Below are 19,149 nucleotides of genomic sequence, written 5' to 3'. Positions count from 1 at the left end.
GCACACTCACTGAACAAAAAAAAAACCCTGTGTTGAGGCTCGGAATCGAGCCGGTGCCTTCGGCGTTTGAGGCGGAGACGCTACCACTCCGTCACGACGGCTGAAGGTTTGACTGTGAATAAAGGCGCATGTAGCGAATGCGCGCCTTGCATATATTAACTCTTCCGAACCAGATGTAGCCGCGCTTTCGCTACGTATACCGTGGCCTAACAGAGCTAGGCAGTAATCATTTTTTTTTTCAGGGAAACCTTTCATTAGTGCCAAGGGCACATACAGGACAACGTGACGTACTTTATCAAAAGCATAAAGCCCAGGAGAGGGGGGGGGGGGGGGGGTCATGCTGTGTGACAAGGCTTAGAAGTAACTCCCCTGGACTGCTTACTTTTGACAAAGGGTGTGCGTCTAGTAATTGTCTCGGAGCACGGTGAACATTCTTACACCGTGTCTCGGAGCAACTCTCAGGAATACATTTTTAAATCTTATTTTTGTTTCTTTATATAGGTTTCGCTCATTACTCCGAGAGCAAGCTCTGTTTGCTCGTGTAACATTTACCACCGCAACTCCTTGCATTCACGCAAAAAAAAAATGGATAAAAAGAACTCGTTACCATGAGCGTAATTGTGATCCCACAAAGTCTGCTGGTGAGTGCCGTGGCTTTCGGCGTTGTACTCTGACATCGCCCGTTAGCGACTGCTCACTGCGTAATGATGATGGCGTGTCCTTTGGGCCATTTGTTGCGGCCAAACAGTTGCTTACTTTCCCAGGTGGTACACGCCTGCCGGTCTAACGTCTTTGTTCTCGCGAGCACTCCTTGAAAGCGTCCTTCATTCGTGTTCGTACTGGCATGGCCGACTAGGAGTGCGCAGTAGACTGGGAAAATGTTTTCAGTTGGCGAAAGCGGAAAATCTCAACAAGAAACGTAACGCTCAACGTGCAAACGCTTGCAATTTCTAAAGCAGATCAGCATACCGCCGAAAGCGCTAACCGGTTCACCTGTCGTACACGCTGCTAACCTCAACGATGCTCGCAAACGCGCCCGATTCGAACGAGGCCCAGAAGCTCTCGTTCCTGAGGCGGCAGTCCCTGACCCCCTGGTGCCCAGGCCCAGCTGGCTCACGCGCTGGCATGCGCGCAGTGTCCCGTTCTGCGAAAAATGCCTGTAAACACTCCAGCCACCGACCTGCCCGCCTCGCGCACCAACCCCGCCGCCGCGTACAGGAGAACAGGAGGAGAAAGGGGGTTGTTGTTTTCTCTTCGGTTATTTTAATATCTCCCGCTGTGCGCTACCGGGAACACTCCCACGGAGCAACTAGTGTGAACCAGGGAAGCCCGGGCGTGGGGGGGGGGGGGGGGGGGGGGGGGGGGGGGGGGGGGGGGGGGGGGGGGCGGCAGCGGAGCGGGCTTCCTGTAACGGTAGGCAGGCGCCGCCGCTCTTATTATGAACGATGGCCGCAGTGGCAAACAGGGTGTGGTCGCTCGAATTAAAAGAACCGGCGGGCGGGGAGTCCATATAATGCCTTCGCGGATAACGCGCCGCTAATGCCCATTTATCTCGGAGAAAAAGCTTTGCGGAAGGCGCTTACACGACGGCGCCATCCAACTGCAGTGCGAGCGCGACCATAAATGTTTGGCCAAGGGTGCCACCTTTGTTCACCGCGCCCATCTCATGAGTGCCAGTAGCTTATCCCTCCCACCTCGCCCGTGTTTGTTTGTTTGTTTGTTTTTGTTGATGATAACGTGCGCTTTGCCTCCGCGCTGGACGCTTGCAAATCGCTTCCCGAAGACGCGTTGTTGCGTGCCTACGGGTCGCATTGAAATGTCGAAGCGCCCCTCCTCGCCTACGCACGCACGGGATTCCTGCGGTTCATTCATAACGGCTATCAGCGACTGAGGCCTGGCCGGAGCGGAAACGCTCTTGTTTTCTCTGTCTGGCCGTTCTCGGTATGTTGCTGCGACCTTTGCCTCCATCTCCGCGATAGACCGACAATTCCCGATCACCGCGCGCGCCCACATTCGGCGGAACGCGTGCCATTGACGATGACAGCTGCAACTAGGCCCGATAAGCTCATCAAGAGACAAACCGTTCGTGCACGGCCGACGATAGCGCACGGACACGGGAGATAACCTGCGGTCATGGTTCCGCTCGGGATCGTCGCTGCCTCTGTATTCAACATCCCCTACCGCCTCGTCCATTGATGCGAGCACGTGCTTTTCGTGCTGCTGAGTTACGTGAACTACGTGGACGTTTCCAGTTCTGCAACGCCTGTGCGATTCGCTGCCTCGGATCACTCACGAGCACTGAAACGTGGCTCGCTGCGAGACCCACCCCTCTAACTCTTTTATTTCTTAGGGTAGTCGTCTTAGGGCTGCGCACACTTTTAGGACTATCGAGACCGCTCCGCGCGGGTGTCGAGGCCGTCTCCAAAAACAATAACTAGAAATGGAGCGTGCGCCATTCACCAGCAGCGCCAATCCCGGAGACAATGGGCGAGCGTCGTCCATCTGGCGGTGTTGTTTTCATTGAGGAGCGCGGCCTCGGCGGCTATCTGTGGTGCTGTGTGCAGGATGCCGCAGCATTATGCGCAAAGGGTTGACAGAGCCGATAAGCGCCCGCTGCGCGCTGGAATGCTGGTCTGGCCGCTGTCTGGCGGCTGCCCCGCCGCCAGCCGCGGCGGTCTTTCGCGGCCCCAGATGGGGCTGGCTCGGCCTTTCGCCGCCGAAGGTGGGAGACGCGGCCGGGCGGGATATCCGCTTTCGCCGCGTAACGAGATCCCCCGAGTCTCTCCCGACGAACCTTAGTGCCGAAAAGAAAGACAAAAGCGGGTGGATGCTCGGCCGCTTGATGAGGCGCCGTGCCGATTGCGCCAGCGGGGAAGGGGGGGGGGGCGTAACGCGTGCTCTCCGGGGCTCGAATGGAATGTAGCGGAAGAAGGGGGGCCGCCGTATTCCTCAGCGCCGAGGGGCTTCGTTTTTCCCGGCCACCGGCGCATGCGTCCACCGCGACGAAAGGGCAACGCTCTTCTTGAGCTGCAGCCGTCGCGGCTCGCGTTGCCGCCTCAACCCGCGACGCTGTCACTCGCCACCCGCCGGTGTGCTGTTGCCGCGCCCGCTGGAAAAGCCCCGGCTGCGGCAGCGTGCGTGGCGTGTCACCATACACGGGCACGTATACTCCGCCTCGGTCACTGAAGCGATCGGCGCACCTGGCCGCCTCGTATGCGCCGTAATAGCCTGTCGCCACGACGGGTGGAGCGACGAATAGGCTGCGCCGTCGGCTTCAGATTGCCGCTTCTGGTGCCAAAGCAGGCATACGGCCATGACGTCAGAGCCCCGCGATACCATACGAGAGAGATTTGATTCCAAGAGCAGAGTTTAAAAGAGCAGTTAAAAACAGGTTTAAGTTTACTCCCCCGCCCCATCGTGTAATTTGATTTGATCGTCGTGTCTTACGACGTTGAAAATACACTACAAACGCGCGACAACCGAATGGAGCACAAAGAGCGCGCGCTAGTATGGTTCAATCTTCCAGCTCTTTGCGTCATCCATCGGTAGCTTCGAAACGGGACCTTGGCATACCTGAATTGCGCGCAGACATGCATCGTTGCTTTTAAAAGCACATCTCGCCGACGCTTCTGGTCACTGAGCTTATCTCACACCTTGACTGTACTTTCCTCCTTTCCGCTCGTTTTATTCCTTAACATACGACTTGGAAGGAATGTTAATTTCCATTATTTCGTTTATTTAATGCAAAAAAGCACCGCTCGCCTCCATCTCGCGCTTTTTGCGTTCCCGTCTCGCACCTCAAATCGGCCGTCTGCGTTGCTGCTGCACGAATCCCCACTGGTTCGTTGCTGCACGGATCCCATGCCATCTGTCGGGCAGAACCAAAACTTCAGCATTCTCATCCTGCACGACAGATATCAAGGCCGCAAGACACATGATTGATCCTCTTATATCCTTGAGCGAGACGACGCTCACTTGCTTCGACACACAAGACAAAGCCACAAACAGACATTGAAATGTTACAAGAAGAGCGGTGATACTAGGGGGCTCCGCGCTCCGAACGCCTCCGAGACGCTCGGTCCGCGCCTCTGAAGGGGTTTTAAGTAAACATCGGACGGAAGGCGCTTCCGTAAGAGGCCGCCATGTGCTCCGAAACGCCTCTCGGACGCTCTGTGAGCGACTGACGTGTAGTGGTTATAAGTAGCTGTAAGGAAACTTGCGATATTAGTACGTCTGCAGTGGGTGGACACCTGGATCATTCCTTGAGGGAAAGGATAAAAGGGGCAAGGGTTAAAAAAATGGCAACGCTTACGCTTGCTCTAGCTGAGTTTAGGAACTTAGGCAGCGTAGTGTAAGTGTACTCAATTGTTCCGTATTATTCTATTCTGCCTCTATTCTATTAATCTAAATCTACTCCACCTTGGGGATTTCCCTATACATTTGATCAACATTGTTACCACTTCGAGTTATTGATCATTTCTCTCTTGCCCTACCGTATATGCTAGCCGTCCCGGTTAGCTTTGTTGGTAGAGCGACTGCTCCGGTGAAGCGGTGGTCCCGGGTTCGAACCACCGGCCAGGACGAGGTTTCTGTGGAAGCTGTACAGGTCTCCTTTGCAGCCATATGGCTGTGCTTGGGTGGATGTAAATGAGTAAATACTCCGTTATTATTCCATTTCAAATATTCTTTATTTTGCTTGTCGAAGATCTTGCGCAAGATTCCTCCGCACTGAGCATCAGCAGGCTTCAGAGCTGCGAATACCTGAATTTTGGTTTTCTCTTCCAGTTTCGTACGTTTAACATCCTCGTCACGTACACCCTTCCAATTTTTTTTAATAATAGCGCGTGTTGTATCTCTATATGCAACGTGCAAAATGCTTCTATTGGCTACGCAGCTTGCTTTTTTGTGCAGCAATACAGCTCATGACGTGACAGTTAATTGTCCCTATTCTGTAATGACGTCTTAGGATGCAGTGCTTGCTTGAATCAGACAGAATAAATTAAAGATATCCATCCTCTGCAGCGACGAAAATCCAAATCAAACAGCGTGCACAGCACTGGTTCTGATCCATCTCGCTTCCACTGTAAAGTGGCGATGAACTTCCTTTAGGCTAGATGCGACGCAAGACTCATTGCAGTATATGCCGATTGTTTGCCTTTCTGTTGCAGCAGACGATGCGGATTTTCAATTATTTCTAACTGAAACGGGAAAGTAACATGTTATTAGAGAAAAGGGACCATTAAATGCCACGCCATGCGTTAAATTACAGTACGAATAAGCAAGCAGTGTAGCCGACAGAAGCATTTGACACGTTTCATTCAGCGAACAGCACGTGCTGTTATTAAATATTGGGAAGGGTTGTACAGTACTCACGGATTGAAATAGGACATTCTGAGCGCAAGCCTTGCAGTGCCCCGCAGGCATGTGGTAAACCACAGTCTGGCTCGTTGGCTACTGGAAGGAACAATTCTGCTTTGTAGATGTTCTCCCCCTCGCGCCATACCACAATGCACCACCTTGGTTCTATGAGCATCTACAGGCAGCGCTCCATGAAGCGACGGCCACGCGCTCCGAATGTCCTATTTCAATCCGTGAGTACTGTACATCGCCTTTCTTTCATTTGCGGTTTGCGAGGAGGTACCAATTTGGACGAGTAGACTCGGCGTCCGATCGCCAGTGGTGCGAGTCCCCTCCTCGTTGGCCGCGTCCCTGGCGCTTTTGGGGAGACGGAGCGTGGCTCTCTCGTCTCGAATGGTGACTCGGGAAATGGGAGCGCATACCTCGTCACTCGGGTCATTGTTTACGGCGCATCCCTTACCGCGGCCACGTGGTGTGCAGCGTTCGATCTGGAGGGACGGCCGCGGCGCCCGGGCCCCGATGACTGTAATTAGGCGCAACGCACAAAGGCACGTGGCGCTCCGGCGCCCGACCACGTGTTGCAGGGAAGGAAAAAAAGGCGCGCGCGGCGGCACGAGCGGGGGAGGACGTCCGCGCGGGAAGGCGTGGCCGCCGGCCGAGGGCGCTTCGCTCGGACGGCGCTCCCGCGCGCCTCCTCGAGTAATGGGTGCCCGATGCGACGTCACGTCTGGGGGACGCCTACAGGCGCATGATTCAAAGAGAGCCATCCAGGAATTCCCGTTCTCGTTCATTTATTTGCTGTTACGCCTACTTCGCCCGCCTGGCTCGCGTCCACCAGTTCGGGGCTGCTGCCCTCGCGCGCTTTGTTTCGGGCCCGCAGTCAATTCGCACAAAAAAAATTGCTTTTTTTCCCCCCCAAGTTTCGGTGCGCTTCTCTCGCCGTCGGTTGTAACCTCCCTGAAACGTTATTGCACGGGGTTGGCACGTCGCCTGTTTATTAGAGGGCCCGAGAAACGCGCGTCGGGCAGCGCCCTTCTGCCAGAGGTGGCGGTGCCTCCGAGGCTGCCGTGTGTGTGTTCGTTCGACCGAGCGTTGCTCATTCAGCGTTCGAGCTGCCCTTCCCTCCAGCGGAAAGGAAATGCCGCAGGTCGTGGGCGCATCGGCGGCCTCCGCGGCGGCTGAAGGTGGTGTCTCGGCGAGAGAGCGCGCCTCTTCTCGGGGCCTTTCGGGCAGCGCAAGCCGCGCGTGGAGGGGGACCACGGGGGGGTCACTGCTCTCTGGCGGACACCTTGCGCCGCACCGGGTTCCCTGAAGCGTGCATGCGAAGAGTCGTTAATAAGGCACAAGCCAGGGCCCTAATCCGGACTCAAATGGCCGCCCCTCCCGGCGGGGAGAGGAGGCCAGCCCCTCCGCGATCCGCTTATTCACCGCGAGCGGGGGCCCTTTATGGCCCTAAATGCACTTCCGAGTGCCTTTGAGCCCATGGTCTGTCCCGGCGAAGAAATAGAATCATTAGTGGACACGTCTCCCGCTGCGCCCGCTCCCCGCCGTCCCCTTTTCTGCTCCCGCGGCGAGGTGGTCCCCCTCCGGCCCGGCCGGTGCTACAAAAACCCACTCTACAGGGCCGACACTGCCGCTACAAAGTGCGCCCGTCTTGCGGTGATCCTTTAATTTTGTTCGGCCTGACCGCTTGCCTTTCTCCCCGCCTTGAAAGAGTGCTCCTCCCTTCCTGGCGGCTCTTGTCCGGAGGGGCGAAGAACATGCGCGCCGGGAATTTCCCATGGCGCATGCCTTCGCCCTAATCCGCACTTTCCCAGGCCGCCGGTGAGGGAGGGTGACAATGCCCCCCCCGCCCCCCCCCCCCCTCCCCGTCACGTTGCTCGGCCGAAAAATGCGCGCTTGTCCGCGGTTGTGCAAGTCCAGAGTTGGGAGCTCTTACTTCCGCCTCTGCTCGTACGCTGCTCCAGTTAAACGGGTAATTAAAGGAATCGAGAATGTAGTCGGTAATTAAGTTTGTGCTTGCTGTACCGTTATAACTTAGCGGAAAGGCAGCCCATTTCCAATTTCAATCTTAAGCGAGCAAAAAAAAATTGAGAGAAGCATTCATAAGCTCGCATTTTTCATAATTTTTGTTCGCCGTAATTTGTTTTATAGATTTTTCTTTCATATCTTAAAAACCACATTACGTCGCCAGTGCAGCGGTAACCCCGTTGTTGCCAAGATGGCTGGAGATTATTGACAGGGGCGCTTGAGATTTCCTCCAAGTCCCTTAGTAGCACGCTAAACTTGGCGGTAGTATTTGGATTCGTGCTGCCTAGCGTGCCGACGGTTCACCGCTGCAACGCGCAGCAAAGTGCAGCTGGCTGCTTCAACGCTTATCTAATCGAAACTCGTTTCGTGGCCAGGTTGTTTTCACTTATCGCAGCTGCAAAAGCGCGAATCCTCGAGGAGGAAGGTGCGCGCTACGCGGCATTCTTGCCTTAGTCGTCCACGAAAGCGCTGTCTACATTGTAAGCAAATGTGTCGCGTGGCATTCAGGAGGCGGCGGCGGCGGCCATTGGCGTCAGTGTATGCCTATTTATAGCCCCCGAGAGGTCCCAGTAACGACCGTGTCAACTGGAACAACGTGGGGTGACGTGCGTGCTGATGAAGGCAGCAAACGATTGGGCGGAAACCTTTGCTGCTGCGTGATTTATTGTCCGAGCCGTTATTCCAACCACTGGTGCGCGGCGTTCGAGCGTCGATTCTCGACAGGGGGCGTGTATCGCCGACACAGTCGCTAGCAACTTGTCCGTGCTTTTCGCAGACAGCAAACACTGATTCCAGAAAGGCCCCGGGAGTCGCTGCCACAAACCATAACGACGGATTACACGAGCGAGGCAGAACCTTGCAGGCCCGATAGGCGTCTAACAACGCGGGCAAGAGGGAAGGAATGCTGCTTGGAGCCCGGACGAGTGACGTCGCCGTGTTGCGAGAGACGGACGCGAGTGCAGAATCAACAGGGGAGCGCTATTGTTTGCTCGTGTGCGTTTGCTGACTAGGCCGATGGCTTGTTCGCCGGTCGTGTCAATCGTTTTAATTAACACCGTGCCACTAGGCTTGAGGCGGGCCTACAACAGACCGACCCTGCGTCTGAGAGGAACAACTTCGCTTCTGGGCAGACCGTACGCCGACACGGACCTCGGAGGAGAGCCGCTGGCCTTGTTCCGCGGTCTGCCTGCGGGAGTCTCCAAAAGGTACTACTCCCGAAGTGACCTCCGGAGGGAGTCCCACGAAGACCCCGCTCAAACAAGCCGGCAGCCGAAGCGTTTGCCTTTGGCCGCACGGGAACGTGGCACAAGGGCGGGTGGGCTCTCGACCTGCTCCTGGAATGCTTCCGCAGAAAGCGCCCCTCTCCTCCCCGCGGGCCCCCGGGCGCGCGCGCGCTACACTAAGCCCCCCCCCCCCCCCCTTTCCCTCCCCCCTCTCATGCGAAGCCTGTGTCGCTGCCTTTCTTTGCGCCGCCGCGCTCCTCGTCTACTACCTGGCCTCCGGGGGTGGTGTCCATTCATTACGGCCGCGGTCCTGCCGCCGCAGCTGCCACCTCCCGGGCGTCGCCGCCGTTCCTGGAAAGTCGCGGAGTCATGCACGCGCCCGCCGTTGTCACCAGTTGTCGACAGTACGCCTCAGCGCCGTCAGGCCGCCTTGTTAGGCGGCCGAAACAAAAACAACTCCCGCATTGGCGCTATGGAACTTGCTGGAGACGCTGTGCAGCTGCAGGCATGAGACTACTGCTGCTTCGAGATTAGCTCGAGGTGTGTGCTCGTTGCTGTGTTTCTCGCGTGCGAGTCAAGGAGCGGTGGTTTACCGATTCGCGTTGCAGCTTCATTTCTTCTTCGTACCTTTGTTCAGCGTGGTTATCAGCAGAATATTTAGTTGTCTTCGCGAAGGGCTACAGCATCATGTGCACTTGCCTCTTGTGATCCGTCCTCGTCGCCCAGTGCTCCTTCTCATCTTTCTTGAGCAGCATTTCTTACCCGCCGCGGTGGCTCAGTGGTTGAGGTGCTCGCCTGCTGAGCCGGACTATACGCGGGTAAAAACCCTTCACTACGGGACCACCTTCTTTCACTCCCACCTTCCTCCCTTCCCTCACGGCGTGGCTGAGGTGTCCACCGAGAAATGAGGAAGTTACTGCGCCATTTCCTTTCCTCAAAAACCACTAAATTTAGCACTGCGTATTCCTAGCGCCTCAAACGTTGATTTCCTTTTTTTTTCGTTTCCTTTAACGATACGGCCGCAGTGTTTTCTTAGTGGGATAGCGTCATGAAAGTTGAATTGCCTTAACTTATCTCGTGATCTAAAGATCACACGTCTTTTGTTAGTGCGAAAGATGGGTTCAAATCGCGCTGAAAACATCATTCGTTCCTTTTCTCTTCTAATGGTTTTCGTATCTCGGGTATCTGCTCTGTTGAGCGGGCAACTTCGGGTTACCGGTCCTGAGGTATCCCGCTGTCCATTATCCTATTGTCCATCCGCGCCCGTGGGTATACTTGAGACTTGCACAGTGATGAATGACGCTAGGAAACATTAGCAACGCTATCGGTAGCAACAGCTAGCCATTCAAAAAGCATCGCGCGACTGCGGTTTACACTGCGCTGCTGAAATGCTAGTCACTGGCCTCTCGGGACAGCCCTCCGTTCTAGAGCACGGACCCTTTTGCCCGCCGTTGCCTTTGACTGTTCGTTTTTAAGTTCGCCGTAGAGAAACAGTGCTTTCTTGCTATAACGTCCCTGTTGGCAAAGGTACACCTCCGTCTAGCAGCGCCTTCCAGCTTAAAATCGCACACGCTTATCAGATAATCAGATTTAATTCTTCGTTTTTGTCCGCCGAATAATCTGGCTCTCTGGAAAAGTCCCATACTGTGGGGGGAAGTGAACGGCCGCATGTTTATGGAGGGACAAGTTACCAGCTCACTCGACTTGCTCGTCACTTCCCAAAGGAGTTCTGAAGCTAGCACGTGTTACCCGCCGCGGTGGCTCAGTGGTGAGGGCGCTCGGCTACTGATCCGGAGCTCCCGGGTTCGAACCCGACCGCGGCGGCTGCGTTTTTATGGAGGAAAAACGCTAAGGCGCCCGTGTGCTGTGCGATGTCAGTGCACGTTAAAGATCCCCAGGTGGTCGAAATTATTCCGGAGCCCTCCTCTACGGCACCTCTTTCTTCCTTTATCCCTTCCCTTATGCCGCGGTTCAGGTGTCCAACGATATATGAGACAGATACTGCACCATTTCGTTTCCCCCCAAGAAAACAATTATTATTATTATTATTATTATTATTATTATTATTATTATTATTATTATTATTATTAAGCTAGCACGTGCAGCGGCGCGGCACCATTTAGGGTGCCTCAGCGCCTGCCGCTAGAAGCTGTTGCTGGTAGACACCTGGCTAACAGCCATATTCCATCTCGGGATGGTTCGTGTGCGATAATTTTCGTGTTGACATCCGGGCTCCTGGTTTCACAACTACGGTCGTCGTGTATATGGAGCGTGTAACTCTAAAGACGCGAACCAATGTGGTGTACCTTCCCACACGCTGATTCCGCTCTCAGCAGTGTCATCCATAGCCCCACGACACGAGCGACGCTGACATGCCATAAAGAACCGCGGCTCTCACAGCTCCCGCAAGGCAGGGGCCTAATGTGGTACCTCGCGTGCGTTACGCCGAAAAATGTGTGTCGGGCGTCCGTGCAGGAAGCGCTGCCGTGCCCCATTCATGGTTCCCAGGTGTGAAAATGTGCCCTGGACTTCTTGGAAGCCAGCTTCAATTCTCACCTTTCCGCTCCTGTTTTCGCGCGGTGTCATTTTCAGCTCCCCGTGCCCGCAAATGAGTAGGCGCGTATAATACTGCGGATCAGTTCAGCCACCTCTACTTAGAGTTCCCCGTAAACGGCTCTCTGGTCGCCGATAAGCGCCGCCGGGCAGCACAATTACTGATACGGCCATTTGTCTACGGAGGGGGTAGGGGGGGGGGGGGGGGGGGTGTTTTCCCCTCTGCGGCGTTGGCGCCTTCGCGAGAAGCCGCTCTCTGGGCCCACCTCTCCGCGCATGCTTCCTTCTGGCTAGTGCTCTCCAGTGGTCGTCCACACGCTCGCTGGGCCGGAGGAAGCAGCAGCGGCGGCGGCGAGTAACGCGATAGCGCCTCTTCCCATTTACTTGTTCCTCTCTCTCAAAATTGTCTTGCAGCTTTAATAGGGCATGACGCCGCGGCGATAATTTTGCTGTCGTCACACACTTGGGGCCTGCCCCAGGGCAGGACGGGAAAGTCTGCACCTGCCGCAATATCGCTGCTTGCGCACCGCTGTGATATATATACACATACTGGCAATAAGAACATGAACACGGCCGTCACGACTGAGGAAGGAATGTGCTCACTGGCAAGGGGGACTGCTGCACGTGTTCGCTTCGATCGGTGCGTGCTCTCTCGAAGCGCAACGACCGTTTCTCGCTGCTTGCGTGACCCGATCGCTGTGCCGGCTAACACGTTTCCGCAACAAACGTGAGACCTTCAACCCTGTAATTGAACCCCGGCATTTGTGTATTGTCTTCGGGCGCACCGAAGGCGCATAGGGTAGTCGCGCAAATGGGAGCTGTAGTTTGTTGCAGTGCAACCACGAGTTGGGCTATATATATAAGTTGGTATGCATACGCCCGCCAGAAAGCGGTCGCACGCCCCGTGAACGCCTGTGTACCTTTCAAATGGGCGCTCTCTGGGCCTCGCCATATTGCTCGCTGGAGTGTTGAGCGCAACTGGCCCGAGTATTGTACAAGTGGTGGCACGAGCTCTCTGCACCTGCTCGCAACAGTCCGAGGAACAGGTGTTTAGACGCTGCATAGATCCTTAAAGTATAGATCGAATTAAGAACAGAGAACCTGTACTAAATCACAGCCGCCTACTCTACAATGCATCATTTGCTTCGTTTTCTGTATTTTCGCCCTCATTTTTCGAACTCCGCTTGCTCCAAATTAATGCTGCGTCAAACGCCGTCTAGATATTAGTTTTTTTTGTGACTTGTTTCGCTGCGATATACCCACCCTTAAGATGTAAGCTTGTCGTAAGTCGACAGTGTTCTAGGAGTCATTTGTTGCTTACACATACATCTTGTAAACACTTGTTTCCTTTCTGCCTGCGCTATCGCATTTCCGGAAAGTCACACTTTGTGTTTACTCTTGCGAGAAACGAAAAATAAAGTGCTATAAAAGTTCCCTTGCTGTTCATGTTTGCAAACGATCGTACGCGTATCATGACTGCCTTTCGTCAACGACGGACAGCATCTGAAGCAAGTATAATGCGCCTGGCGTCTTCTCAATAGGTGTGACGTTCCGAAGACTTTGTGCCCACGCTCGTGTTCTATATGAAGATAGGAAGAAGTGTGCCTACTTTCAGCTCTGCAGTTTATTATTATTACACCGCAGCCTCTCTATATATATATATATATATATATATATATATATATATATATATATATATATATATATATATATATATATATATATATATATATATATATATATATATATATATATATATATATATATATATATATATGGACATTTCGCTTATGCACTTGGACAGGTCCGGCATTTCTTTGCTTTTCTTCCCTCCCCCAGTTTCTCTTTTCCTTCCGCAACGACCTGTCGTCGTCCACCTGTAGACCACGCACCGAGAGGCGGCGCTTCCTTCGTTCCGCTGTTTACGGCCCTCTTCTTGCCCCTTTTTTTCTGCGATGTCACCTCAGGATAAGAATGGTCCAAGAGTGGCCAGCTGCGCACGCCAGCTTGGAGGAAAGCCGGGAAGGAGGGCTTCGCCGCTATCACCGTGAGCCGATGACCACACACGCCGTCAGACGCTCCACTACTTCTTCGATGGCTCATTAAAGGAGGGCGTTCGTTGAGCGGGGCCAGGTTTATATTCTCCCGCCACTTCCAGGATACTCTCGGTGCTTGGCGGCTACCGTTTTGCCACCCGGGACCTCGTGCCGGTTTTTCTTTTTTTGTTTGTTTGTTTGTTTCACCGGTGGCTGGTGTACACCTGCGGCGCGGCCCCTTCGATCTCTTCGGCCGCTTTTAACTGCCCCGTTGCACTCAAAGCGCGCGCTATCTGCCCCCGTGACCGGACCATCTCAATAAAGCGCGGCTTCCCCGCGGCGCTCGTTACAGCCGGGAGGCCTTGGCTCAAGCGCCGGCCGTTTGGGGACGCCCGCGAAAGCCTTCTTCCCCCGGCATTTCCCCCGCCGCGCAGAGTGGTCGCTGCGTTGGCACGCTCGCGTCCGAGGGCGTCAAACAGGTTCATCTGCGCGGGAACCTTTAGCGGGACTCTCTCGGAGGTGAAAGACTCGTCCCGATGGGAGCGCTTCCTCGCTTCGCGCAGTGACCGGCATCCGTTTCGCTTCGTTCGGCGCTTGTCGGACAGCGGGCCACCCCCGCCGCCAGCAGAGCGCGCTTCTTGCAGACGCCGGAGTCTGCCGCCGAACGAGCGGAGGTGGGCGGCGAAGGCGGGAGGAGGGGCGGCAAGAAGTCGCCCCGAGGACAGCGGGCGCATTGTCGCAGCCGAAGAAAAGCCCCCCGCTTCTTCCGAAGGGGGGGGGGGGGGGGGGGGGGCGACAGCCGAGTGTTTGCCAGAATAGGAACAATGTCGGCGACTGGTGCGCCTCCGCAGCGCCGCCCGTGTAACGAGGCGCGGCAGACGAGGGACCCCGGCTCAGGAACCTGCCTCGAGCCGGCATGCCTATAAATTCCTGCGGCGGACACTTCAAGGACAGGTGCGGGAGAGGCCGGGGCGAGGGCGCACTACGGGCCAATAAAGATGTCTTGGGCCTCCTTTTTGCCGTCTTTATGCCCCAGCAGAGAATGCCGGGCCGAGAACCTCGAGGAACCGCGCGCGGCGTGAAACGAGTTTCTTCCCCGGACGACGGCCAGACTCTGGGGCGCCGAACCGGAAGCCCAGGCTCCGCCGTCCTGTGCCTGCGGCGCCTGAACCCCGCCCTGCGGCGTCTGACGCGGGACCCGCCGCGGTCCTTTTTGCTGCCTCTTTTCTATTCGGTGGGCGAATAGCGAACTCTGTACACGGAGCGAACGCGACTGACGAAATCGAAGGCACTTGTTTTCAGTAATGACTCCTGTGCGTTTAACGATGCACAAATTGTGCACGGGGAACTCTAAAGGTGAACTTGTTCCTGCGAATGACAGTCGGCTACAGGAGGACCCTGCGCCGAGTCTCTTGGAGCAGTCCTGTGCTGCAGGCAGAAGGGCGAAAAAAATCAGGCAGTAAGCGGGAAGTGCTGGCTGGTCATAAACAGCATTTGCATGCTCCCGGCATCGGTACAAGAGCGGCGGCCTTCCAGGAGCAGCGTCGGAGGCTGCATACCGGCGACTCCGACGCTTTGTTTTCTTCGGGCGTCTTCTCGGCTGCTGCGCTCACTCGCGGCCACGTGCCCAAGGTTCGCGGCTGGGCACTATTGATTTGTCAATCAAGCGGGAGGGAAAAGTGGTGGGCGGAGGTGCGGCGATTTCTAAGCTCGGTTTTTTTCCGCCCTCGCCTTTCGCCCAAAAGAAAGCTCCGGGGCGTTGACGCGGTGACGCTCCAGATGTGTATAATGTCCTCATCACGCCTCGAGCATGGCGCGCGCACGGGGCAAAATTTCGTCGAGTTCCGTGCATGTATAATGCATGTGACCCGCCGCGCGCGAAGAGACCACTGCGCGCTAAGACGCAGGCGTCATGACACGTGCGCCGGATCGGCGGCTGCTGGGCGCGCGAGCCGGGGGACTCCGAAACGTCGAGCGCGCCGATTATACTTCCAAATCAGGAGAGCGCGCTAAGCGGTGGTTTTGCTGGGGGCCTCCGATCAGCGCTAAAAAGACTTCATGTTCCTGTCGGCCGAACAGGCGAACGATCGCGCGCGCGTTCAACACAGCGGCGATCACCGTGGCAGGCAGTCAGCCCTGCCCGAAAGTCATTTCACAACTGTTTCTCTCTCCTTCGCCGGGGCGAGTATGCAGGAGAAACACGAGTTGGTCCCCTCCCCAATTCCCGTTACGAGAGCGCCATTTTATGGTCGCGGGCGTCCGCCGCCGCATGCTAAGCGCGGTACACTTTCACTCGCCGCATCGGGCACCGCCTCCCATGGCCCGACTTTTCCTCGCTCGAATTTCTTCGCTCGGACGCCGGAGAGCCCGGCTCCGCTGGTGGGCAGTTTGCGCTCCCTCGCCGCGCTGACTTGCTTGTACGCGTGCGGAGGCGAGCTTTGCACGCAGGCAGGTATTGTTGCGAATCTCGCTGACGTCTGCGGCCGATACGCGTCGTTTGCGTGCATAGTTCAAGGCGGAATGTGGTCGTTCGGCTGCCCGGAGCGAGCCGCATTTCGAGAGAAGCGAAATGCAGAAAACGGGAGTGCATCACGGGGACTGAAGAGCCACAGTAAGGCAGAAACTTGGGCTAGTTGGATATTGTTTGAACTCATATTTTCTAGCGCTTAGTGAACACAAGGGACAAGAACACAAATACACAGGACGTACGCTAGTCTTCAACTGTCGTTTAATCGAAAAAACATTCAATATAAGACATCTCAAATGCCGAGATTCACACACGCGCAGTAGCAACGCCACGTTTCAAGAACAACAATTCTTTTTTTTTTTTGATAGATAAACGGATGGGGTGCTGACACATTTTCAACCTTCTTTATCAATGCACATAGCTTCGAAAATTTCCCGTTCCGATTGCGTTTTTAGTGTTCCTAGAATGCTTGTTTCATGCAAGATTGGTGTGCAGGGTACAGGGTACTGCGCGTGTGTGAATCTCAGCATTTGAGATGTCTTATATTGAATGTTTTTTTCGATTAAACGACAGTTGAAGACTAGCGTACGTCCTGTGTATTTGTGTTCTTGTCGCTTGTGTTCACTAAGCGCTAGAAAATATGAGTTCAAAGAACCGCAGGTGTTGGTAGAAGAACCCCGTGGGTCTAAATTAATCCGCAGCCCCGCCCACAGCGTTGCTCTGGCTCCGTGAGATTCCGTTAACCTGTCGTCTTTTGCTTGCGAAAGTCGACGTCGAGCGCGTTCCAGCCGAGGCTCGGTGCGAACTTTGTGCACGAGTCGAGTGCAGCTGCCGGTAAATGCGACTAGCGTGAAAAGTGCAAGCTGAGGGCATTCCCCTTTTAGTCTGCTCTTGGGGATTTGTTTCCTGTCAAAGGTCCCCGTGCAAGCACTGCACGCCGCTTCATTTACACAGCTCATACAGTGTCCTGCGAGCAACGTGTGCAGCATCTGCGCGGGAGACGAAAAAAAATTAAATTGGGGTTACTACACTAACACGCTGTAGCAGAATGCCTGATAGTCCTTCCTTTGGAAATGCTTTGCATTGTGGACGTCTTGCCCGTGTGTTCCTTTGCATTTTCAGTACTGTCTCTAATGCAGTGCAATGTCCAAAGCTCGTGTCAGCGGTGCGGACAGCGTCCTTGGAACGTCTTGCGGGGAATGCAGTGCGGCACATAAATGTGCGCGCATGCAGTTTCCGCCGCTGCACAACACTGTCCGTCCTTCTTGCGAAGCCCGCGAGGCTGCCATGCTCGCGTGCTGCCGGGGTCGCGCAGTTCCTCGATAAGGCCGCGCCGCTTATCTCGCTCTACTTTCAACACCGCAAGCGGCAGTCTCCAAGGGGCCCCCCGTAGCCAATCAATCGGTGCCTCACAGCTGCCCCGCAGCGCTGCACAAAGCAGATTGCGGTCCTCCAGGGGGGAGGAAGAGGCGTTGACGCAAAGCTTCTTGAAAATTCGCCCAGGCATCAGTTTCGACCCTGACGCCGTGCCACCGCTGCTGTGTGGGAGGCGCCGGTCCTTGGCAGCGCCTCGCACCGGAACGCGAGAAGAGGACCCCGCGGCAGAGCCAGTCACGCCGCCGCGTGCATCGTTCAAAGAGACGGCCGCTCGGCGGCACCGCGGAGAACCTCGCTCTCTTCGTCTGCTGCCCCGACTGCTATGCACGGCCAGGCTTTTGAAAAAAGAGCGGCACATTTTCACGCGCCCGTTGGTTGAAAGCGATCCGTCGCTGCCAAGTGAAAACGCCGGTGAATGCGTCAGGACGGCTAGCTGCTATCAGCAGTGCTCCTCCGCTTCCCCTCATCTTGGCGGTCGCCAGATTGGCTGCTCGGATGGCGGTCATAATTGCTGACATTCAGAGAGATTCAGCGAGCCTGGCTACCGGAACAGTGCGAATGATAATAGTTTCCGCTTCGTACGTTACAGGAGCAGAGAAAAAATGGCGGGGGGGGGGGGGGGGGGACTATGGTTTGGTTAATGGTGTATGGGTGTTTAACGTCCCAAAGCGACTCAGGCTATGAGAGACGCCGTAGTGATGGGCTCCGGAAATTTAGACCACCTGGGGTTCTTTAGCGTGCACTGACAACGCACAGTATACGGGCATCTAGAATTTCGCCTCCATCGGAATTCGACCGCCGCGGCCGGGATCGAACCCGCGTCTTTAGGGCCAGCAGCCAAGCGCCGTAACCACTCAGCCACCGCGGCGTCACCGGGGAAGGAAGGGCGGGGGTGCAAACTAGTGTGCACCGGCAATGTTGGAGCAAACGAAAAAAGTTTGGGAAAATGGGCGAGAAAATTGCGCTTTGCACGCAAAGGCCGCAAATGCTACATATATATGTTCGGAGTGCTAGGCAAGGCTACTGATTAATGCGTCTGTCACAATGTCAATCACACCGTGCTGTATGATCTCGTTGTCAGCATTATACACTGCGAAACGACCGCCGAAGAACGTGGGTGAGCGAACGCTGTGGAACCAAGATGTGTCTTGCAGGACAGTCGTAAACCTGAAAACTGTGCTCGGATTTTTTTTTCGTTTGTAATTTGTCCTCGCTCAGGATGCTACGAAATTCCTTTAGCAACGAGTTCGACGAACTTTGTCATTCTTTGCGTAGTCTTCCTTGGAAGCGATCTTCGACGTTATAGTCATTATTTTTGCTATCTTCACCTGTTCACGTTCGAGTACGCACGACACTACTGCGCATGCGCAGTCCCCCCCCCCCCCCCCCCCCCCCCCGCCCCCGGTATACGTCTCCGGTATGCTAAAAATGTCTGTGCGTGAGGTTTGCAAATCCTTGCTGTTTCCTTAGATATGGGGAGTCAGAGACAGATATTCTCTATTATCATTTGTTTACTTGAAAAATAAAGTATATTTTTCGTCTCATTTCTTTTTTAAAAGTCGTAGCAGCCCGGCAATAGACGCGAAGCGTAGTAATCCATGTCGGAAAGACTTCGATGTTGCTTCTGCAAAACATCAGTTCGGGCTAGCTGGTGCGTGGTATTTTTAAAGAAAAAAAAAATTCGCTTTTTGCTGGCGCAGTGCTGGCGAAGCAGTATGCAGGTGTTTGTTTGCAATGCTGGCCGGGATCGATCAAAAGTTGACCACCTATCAGCACGGCTACGTCCAGCCCCACAGCTTTCTGCCTTAATTTCCACTGCAGAGAATCGATCGAGTACTTTTAGGTTCTTACGGGCGACAGCGCTCTTCTTTGCAACCGACAATTCTATCTTTCATATTGCACTGAAAAATTTCCTTCTGGCTTGCGAGTCGACGTCCGTTCATTTGTTCTAACAGACTATGATAAGCCCGCAAAACTGCTATCTGCCGGACATAAATTTGTTATGGTTTGCGTGCGACGCGCTAGCTTATTCCTTCATCTTCTGTCGTTGCAACTTGAGCCTCCTCCTAATCGTCCGTTTTTTTTTTTTTTTCCTGTTTTGACT

General features: G+C 54.9%; 1 protein-coding gene across 1 annotated transcript in view; it reads left to right on the top strand.

Moving 5' to 3' along the window:
• LOC144113424 (fibroblast growth factor 17-like) overlaps positions 1 to 19,149 on the top strand; it is an 87,807-nt gene that overhangs the window by 8,057 nt on the left and 60,601 nt on the right. The window lies entirely within an intron of this gene.

This window comes from Amblyomma americanum, chromosome 1, assembly GCF_052857255.1.
Source record: "Amblyomma americanum isolate KBUSLIRL-KWMA chromosome 1, ASM5285725v1, whole genome shotgun sequence".
Lineage (NCBI taxonomy): Eukaryota > Metazoa > Arthropoda > Arachnida > Ixodida > Ixodidae > Amblyomma > Amblyomma americanum.
This window is presented reverse-complemented; position numbering and strand designations above follow the sequence as displayed.